Here is a 9,227-nt window from a genome sequence, read left to right as displayed (position 1 = left end):
GAAAGAACTTACATCTAAATCCTTATGGATAAGCAGTTATTCGTCTATTCATTTAAAAGAAGGTACACCTGTCAAATTCTATAGTGGTCGGTCTTGTCACAAAATTAAGAGTCAGATGGCTTCATCTATGAATGGCGATCATCCCCAACGGTTAGGTTAGTGTCAGGGCAAGAATGTAAAGCTAGAATAGTCAGATTGGTAATGTACACACATATATGTTACATTGAATCTTATGGTAACACTCAAGAACTTTCGATGCTCGAGTATCGAAAAGTTCGGGGCGTTACAATCTACCCCCCTTAAAAATAATTTTACCCCTGAAATTTAGTACTTCTATTACCCAAGCCGTATTACACGCCTATAAGGATTTCCCGTGTTCTAGGTGATATGAATTGAAGGCCGTAGTGGGTTTGAGTTCGATACACATATCCTTCGCCCGTGCATTATAGAGGATTTACCGGTATTACTTCATAACTCGTTAAATCTCGATCATCTTCTTGATTGGGGGCATTGAGATCATTATAGATTCTCTAAGGCCTAGAATCTGAGTTAAACCACGCATCTTCTATGTAACCACGGTCCCATCAGCCCATAATCCCGATTGTTTTAGACTCATGGTAATCCTCACGTATTCAGGTATTCTTATAAATGATGAGTCTACGCGGCTCATTACGCTTTTACTGCGTATTCCGATTTTTCAATGGACTACATGAATTTTTTATATGCTTCTATCATCCTCACTGGTCTATTAGGCTTTGGTTTTCAATGTACAACTCGTAAGTTAGAAACATGTAGGATGCTACAGCCTACCCCCCTTAAAAGAAAATCTCGACCCTGAGATTTGGTGTTTGGTTAAGACAGTTTGTGCCTTGCTTAATGTGATCTGTAATTCTATGGTCCCGGTCACTCTACCTCCTTGGAGAAGTCTTTGTCTCACCCAAAACTCAGATGTCCTAACCGGACAAGACGACAATGGATAGGCCAAGTTTCATAAAGAATAGGTCCAAATCATTCATTCCTTATATGCTTTAGTGTCGTCGTTTTGCACACCCAAAATCATTTTATATTAACGGTTTGTCACTCCAAGGGTTTTAACTTCCAATCCATCCGTCCAATTTACTCGAAATTTAGAGCCTAAGCCCCTGGTTTGTCCTTGAGACTTCCAGAAAAATCACGAGACTAGATCCCACAGTTTGGGCTTTATTATGGGGTACCTGAATTCAAATTTTCTAAATTTCACGTCTAACTTAACGTTTCAAATTGAGGAACCTGAATGTGGCTTTCTAATTCTTCAACTTCCTAATTCCTTTGAGATTCATTGGGTGTACATATCTAATTCCTTATATGTCCTAATCATGTAAGGCTTACAGTGATCCACTTCCCTGAGGCCCAGTTAATCTCATTCTCATGCTCTGATACCAACTGTAACAGCCCGAGATTTCACGGCCAGAGTTCATACTCGTGCTTGAGAAAATCGGGTGTTAATAATGTATAAACTTAGATGCTTTTAAAAATCGCGCCTTATTTTTTTTTCCATTTGGATCACATCCAAATACATCCATAAAGGTAACATTCGCAAGAATAAAATCAACTGTATTGATTATATTTCATCAAAGTAAAAAAGAATAATCAAATGCATTCTCAATGGAAGTTTATTACATTTATTGAGTTCGCAGTGGAAGTATAAAGCTTAAGTAAATAAACTATCTTTGTATTCTTTCAATGTAGCCTTCTATGGGAAGCTGATCCTCTAAGTCTTCAATCTATACGTCACCTACAACATCTGTACGGTTGGGAGAGGGTCAACGCCCTGCTCATAGTGATGGTTATCCTTTAAGATTAACAGGAATTCAAGGAATTCATAAAACATTGTAAAGATTCTAATATGTCAAGTACTCCGCACTATAAGAGGTATCAATGTGCAAGCAATCTATATGAGATGCATGCCTAACAAAGTATATGCAGTGTATCACACTTAGCGATCGTCATAATGTGGAATATGATTATAGTTATCCGACTCGCCCTGCATCCCATACTAAGGAGATTCATCGGCTTATCCCACGTTTAACATGGTTTTACGCGATTGTCCCAAGACGGCCACAACACATGACCAGGTGAATACGCCCCTAGATATTAAAGCGACTATTTACGACAACCAACCCCCCAACAGAAAGGAATTGATGTACTACGTATACAGAATAGCTCACGTATACCAATCAGGGCAACATCAACCCGAGAAACATGGAATTACATGTCGCCCCAGGGCTACTACCGAAAATGCATTACGTCCACGATATTTAATCAATCGCTAGAGGAGGGATTCTCAGCATAGTACTCGCATCAAGAGAGAATTTCTTTATCCATTGAAGGTTAAGAATATCAAGACACCTGCCGAGCCCTTAAGGAAAAAGGGACGAGCGACAATAACCAGCTCGAATAAGAGGCGAGTGACGAAGGTCAACTTGAATATGAGGAGAGTGGTTAAAGCCAACTCAATAAATAGAAAAGCAGCACAGCCGATTCTTTAAGAAGGGTGGCAATGGCCAACTCCATAAGTAGAAGAGCAACAACCGTCAATTCTTGAATACGGAGAGTGGCAGAGCTAAATCGATGGTAAAGCAAGACCAAAGCTTGTATCCATAGCCCCCCATGAGTCCAGGAAAGCCTCTTACAATGGATACCATGTAAAAATCTCAAAAGGCCCAATAATTGATGATAATAATTTAAAATGAAAATAGAGGAAAAGTAATAGAAATTTGAGGACAGATAAAAAGCATGTAAAGGACAAGTGTAAAGGCAAGATAAAATGCATCAACTCAATTAAGACAAAAGGTACGTAAAAGGCACGATAAAATAGCATAAAGGCATAAAAGGGCAAGATAAATATATCAACTTAAATTAACATAAGCTTAAAGGATAAAACCCTCACCTCTTAACTTGATCACACTCTAACTTTGCTAGATTTGAATGTGTGCATTGTCGTACCTAGTCTCTATCATAATTAGTAAGATTCATATAGTTAGATCATAAATTGAACGGTTAAGATCAATCTTAGGCTATGATTTAGTATAGATGTAGATTTGTGGTTCAAAGAATTTCTACACTTAGTCAACTCAATTTGACTTGCTGGTTAATCCATCTACTTAGTTATGGACTCAAATCCTAGTGAAAAATTAGATATGTAATACAAGATAGAAGAAAAATTAGTAAGTGAACCTTACGTGCTAAGGTGTCTGGCTAGAATCATTCCAACTCAGCCTAACCCGTTACTAGACTCAGTGGTTTCACCGAGTCGACCCATAAACTCCTTTTCTTTCTCCTTTCTTCTTCCTTTCTTCCTTTCTTTCTTTCTCTTTCTTTCTCTTCTTTCTTTTCTTTTCTTTTCTTTCCTTTCCTTTCCCTTTCTTTCTTCTTCTCTTTCTTTCTCTTTCTCTTTCTTTCTTTCTTTTCTCCTCTCTCCTTGCTGTTACGTCTAGCGCCTTCTTAGACGTTGCTCTCTCTCCCTCTCTCTCTCCTTCTCCCGTGAGTGCTACTCCCGGCCGAGAGTTCTCTCTCTCTTTCTTTCCTTCGTTTCTTTCACTCATGAACGGGAGGAGGATTATATATAGGCGTAGGGATCTCTAGGTTCTTCTGAGAACCACCTTGCGTAATTCTGTTTACGCAGCAAGGACAGTTTCCTTACGCAACAGTTGTTTGCGTAACCGATGAATAATATTGCGGTTCGGTTCTCACCAGCAGTTGTCTTCTTTCTTTCTCAACATGATCGAAATGTTGGGGAGGATTTCATCGGTGTAGGGATATTAGATGGATGTCCTCGATTATCTATTCTTGGTCCCATCTCTCGGTGCTTGATCAGTTAGCCGATTCTCTGTTTTTACGACAGGTTGGTTTCCAACCTTTCCTGAATTAAATTTGTTCTTTTGGATGGTCCGGATTTGCCAACCGACGTTCCCAGGCCAATAGAATCGAAGGTTCAGATGGCCTTGCTTAATGGTTTGCGAGGAAAGAGTTCGAGTTCGCATTGGAATTCTCTACATTAGAGATTGGACGGTTTGGTTTTGCTATAGAAAGTCTATTCAAACTAGATTTAATGTTGTCTTGGTGTGGGAGAGTTTCCGAGTAGAGAGACAGCTTGGATCGTCCAGATAGGCTGGAGTGGTGGCCCACTTAGACAAACAACAAGGCATCTTCTTGCAACCGGATATTTCACATCAAAATCTGTTTATGGCAGGAGTTTGGCAGGTATGAGAGGGAACCAAAGGTCTGGTCGTTTTTGCCCCATGGTTCTAATGGACGGTTCAGATCATCCATGCGGATTATGATGGTGGCCCATAATTCATCACAGCGAACGATCGTCCGTAGATGGCGGAAACGAACTTGGTTTTGTATCGGGTCAAAACACGTTTCACTGACCTTGAGTTACGGTGGTGTGTAGGCGTGCTTTCCCTGTACTCACGCACGGTTCCTAACGTGGGGTCCACATGCGGTTCGGGTTATATCCACTCCGTCCATCTACGAGGAAATGTTCGATTTTGATTACCTGCGAGGCTTCTTCACTTGATGGCCACCGGAACCAACAATTACTTGCTTATTCGTTAATTGGGCTACCTTTACAATGACCTAAGGACTAAATTTCGACGCGTGTGGCTAATTTATGATACATAGGTATAATGTAAAATTTCATGTTAAACAGATCTTGGGAACCATGTGAACTTTAATTCAGGGCCTAGGTTAATGGCATTATCGTAATTTTTGTTAATTCAAGAGTTTTGTGAAATCTAATAATTCTACATGGTTATGGCCACGTTTCTAAGTGATTCTTATAAAAGAACTTACATCTAAATCCTTATAAATATGGAGTTATTCATCTATTCATTTAAAAGAAGGTACACCTGTCAAATTCCATAGTGGACGATCTTGTCACTAAATCAAGAGTCAGATGGCTTGATCTATAAATGAGGATCATCCCCTACGGTTAGGTTAGTGTCAGGGCAAGAATGCAAAGCTAGAATAGTTGGATCGGTAACACACACACATATATGTTACGTTGAATCTTATGGTAACGCTCGAGAACTTTCGATGCTCGAGTATTGAAAAGTTCAGGGCGTTACAACATGATTGGTCACTTACACAACAATCAGGGAAATGAGTGGATCCTCGACACAGGAGCATCATGTCACATGACCCCTCATCAGAGTTGGTTTGGCAGTTACAAAGAATGCGACGGTGGACAGGTCTTTATGGGCAATGACAATGCCTGTAATATTATGGCTATTGGTACGGTGAGTATCAAGATGTTTGATGGGATGGAGCGTACCCTGACTAATGTTAGACACGTTCCTGATATGAAAAAAAAGTCTAATTTCTCTTGGTGCACTCGAGACTATAGGGTGCAAGTTCACTAGTGTTGACGGTGTCCTTAAAGTTTCAAAATGAGCACTCTCGGTTATGAGAGCGCAAAGGTACAGAAGCCTTTACAGGTTGATCGGAAGCACTTCAAAAGGTGGGGTGGCAACGAATGTTGTAGATTCCACGTCTGCATGTATGTGGCATGCTCGTCTGAGTCACATGAGCGAGCGAGGCATGAATGTACTATCTGATCGTTGTTTGATTCCAGCTTTTAAAAAATCTGATTTAGATATATGTGAGCATTATATATATGGTAAACAATCTAGATTATCTTTTAAAACTGGAAAACATGTATGTAAAGGAGTACTTGATTATGTGCACTTTAACGTATAAGGGTCATCACCAGAAGTTTCCATTGGGGGGTCGTCATGGTTTGTTTCATTCATTGACGACTACTCAAGAAAAGTTTGAGTTTATTTTATGAAATGTAAATTCGAAGTTTTCATCATATTCAAGCAATGGAGGGTAATGGTGGAAAAATAGTTAGGACAAAAAATAAATATTTTAAGGATTGACAATGGTGGAGAATTTACTTCCATTGAATTTAATGAATATTGTAAGGATGAAGGGATCATTAGGCACAACACAGTGCGCCACACGCCCAAACAAAACGGTGTGGCTAAGCAAATGAATCGGACTCTCTTGGAGAGGGTCAGATGCATATTAAGTAATTTTGTGTTGGGCAAGGACTGGTCTCCTTATATGGCAATTGAATGTAAAATCTCAGAGGAAGTATAGAGTGATTATAAAATCGACTACTCAGAACTGCGCATATTTGGTTGTGAAGCTTACTCTCACGACCGTCAGCTAAGAGAAATAAGTTAGACCATAGATCCAAAAAGTACATTTTTATTAGCTATGGTATTGGTATGAAAGGTTACAAGTTATTCGACAAGGTCACACGCAAGATCATCACTAGTCATGACATCAAATTTGATGAAAGTTCTCTATTCCGTAAGAATGATCAAGAGGAGCAAGATGAACCAAAAATGTTGATCGTATACGTCCAGATTGACACAGATGATACTCGGGCAGAAACAGATGGGCAGACAGAGATACAGGAGCAAGTGGAGCAGCCACCTGTGAGAAGAAACCCACCGCATGATCGCAGGTTACCGGTAAGATATAGGAACGACTCTAATATTGCATATGCCCTCATTACAGATGAGGGAAATCCGTCTACTATTCAGGAGGCTCTCAGTGAGCCTGATGTAGAAAAGTGGAAGGCAGCTATGAACAATGAGATGGACTCATTACACAAAAATCACACATGGGAACTGATGGAGCTTCTAGTGGGCCGAAAAGCGATCAGATGCAAGTGGTTATTCAAAAAAAAACAAGATAGGTACAAAGCTAGATTGGTAGCGAAGAATTATACTTAGAAGGAATTGACTTCACAGAGATATTCCCGCCGGTGGTTAAGCAGGTGTCTATCAAATTCGTGTTAGCACTGGTTGCCCAATACAATCTCGAGCTAGAGCAAATGGATATCAAGACTGCATTCCTGTACGGGAAGTTAAAAGAGTAGATCTAGAAGAAGCAACCAAAGGGCTACGAAATTAAAGTGGCATAGAATAAAGTTTGCAAGTTAATGAGGCATTGTACGGCCTAAAATAATCGCCTAGGCAATGGTATAAAAAATTTGAATCTTTCATATTGAGTCAGAAATTTACTCGAAGTGAATACGATCATTATGTCTATTACAAGACACTGAGTGATGGCAAATTCATCATCCTAGTATTGTATGTTTATCGTCAGTCATGATATGTCTAAAATCAACGTACTTAAGAGTCAGTTATTAGGGACATTCGACATGAAAGATCTGGGGGCTGCAAAAAGGGTCATCAGCATAAATATTCATAGAGACAAGAAGAGGAGCAGACTTTTGTTATCACAGGGAGAATACCTTGAAAAGGTATTCATCAAGTATGAGATGGACCAGGCAAAGTCGATAAGCATTCCTTACGCAGTTCACTTCAAGCTTTCCTCAGAACAATGTCCTGAATCAAATGAGAAAAAACAGGTTATATCTCATGTGCCTTATTCAAATGCGGTTGACAGTTTAATATATATCATGGTCTGTACGATATCAGATATTTCACAGGCAATCGGTGTTATGAGCAGATACATGTCAAACCCCGCCAAACAACATTGAGAAGCAGTGAAATGGCTACTTCGATACATTTGAGGTAAAAAAGACTACGTCTTAACTTTTGAGAAGACATGGGCAAAGTTGGTAGGATATGTGGATTAAGACTATGCAGGCAGTGTGGATTCTATAAAGTCTACTTCAGGATACTCGTTTGCACTAGTAGGTGGAACAGTTATTTGGATGTCGAAGCTTCAGTCTGTGGTGTCTCTTTCCATGACTGAAGTAGAATATATGGCAGTGACGGAAGCGTTTAAGGAAGGTGTTTGGTTAAGAAGCATGATAAATCAGTTGGGACTTTAGCAGGAGGCCGTGCAAGTTAACTGTGATAACGAGAGCGTTATTAATTTGGTTAAAAATTTTATTCATCACTCACGTACTAAACACATTGATGTTTGTCACCATTTTATCCGACAGGTGCTTGAGGAATGAGGCGTAATACTAGAGAAGATTCATACCAGCGTGAATCCAGCAGACATGCTCACCAAGGTTGTTCCAACAAAGAAATTCAAGTTCTGTGCAACTTCTCTGAACTTGACGATGGCGTAAAAGAAGGACGGAGTGTGCACGAAAAGCGTTGATTGAAGCTATGATGCGATGCGGAGATAAGAGAAGAGGTCAAGAAGCTATACGTTTGAAGATTAAAGACATAGTGGAGATTGTTGTTAAAAAAAATGTTTTAAATCTTCCCAGTTACTCGACCAGTCGAAGGGACCTTCGACTAGTCGAGCCAGTCCCTTAACTGGTCGAGTAACTGGGAAGATTTAAAACATTTTTTTTAACTAGTTGAAGGTTATGCAGACTGCGTGCGGATTGCATAAATTTGAAGGTTATGCAGACTGCGTGCGGATTGCATAAATTTGAAGCGGTTTCCAGACTTTTCAAAAATCGGTGCGTAAGTGGAGTTTCCTAAACTATAAATAGGAGTCTCTAGGGCCATTATAAGTGATGTTAAGGCTTTCTAAAGTATTGTAAAGGGTTTCTAAAAGGGTTCTAGGGTTATCAAAGGGTAAGTTCTCTCTCTTTGTAATTTCTTTTTTCATAGTGAATTTCTATTGCTTTGTGCTGTGGTTTTTTTCCAAAAGAATTTTTCACATTAAATCTTTGTGTTCTCTTGTGATTGCTTGGTACTCTTGGATTGCTTGGTACTCTTAGATTGCTATCCTAGATCCATATCTATGTGATTCCATAGCACAAATCTCAACACCAATGCCTCCCTCCACCAGTTCGCTTTCATGTTTTATAAGACTTTAAAGATGCATATTATACTTTAAAATAGTTTTTTTTTATAGGTTCCGCTGACCAGTGCACTCCACCTTCCTCACAGCTTTTAATTTATAATTTACACGTGGAATGCCCAGTCATCAATCAGGACCATTCATTCAATAGTACCATTGAGAGGAAGCCATGGTACAAGAATCACACGGATCAACTGATCCTAAACCCATGAATAAGGCCAATTTGTTCTAACCGTCTGTTTTTTCTTTAGCTATGCATGGCTTGGTTATGAGTGAATTGTTGCAAGCTCAAGGATCTAAAAGGACAAGAGGCCCAGAAGGACATGGATGGAGGCAACAAGAAAGACCAAATGACCCATGGTCTAACCGAACCTTGATAAAAATGAATTGGTGCAACATAATTCATGTAGCCTGTCCCAATTAATTGAAAT

The sequence above is a fragment of the Magnolia sinica genome, chromosome 3 (assembly GCF_029962835.1).
Source record: "Magnolia sinica isolate HGM2019 chromosome 3, MsV1, whole genome shotgun sequence".
NCBI classification, from domain to species: domain Eukaryota; kingdom Viridiplantae; phylum Streptophyta; class Magnoliopsida; order Magnoliales; family Magnoliaceae; genus Magnolia; species Magnolia sinica.
The sequence above is the reverse complement of the archived record's forward strand: the minus strand, read 5'-3'. Positions refer to the sequence as shown.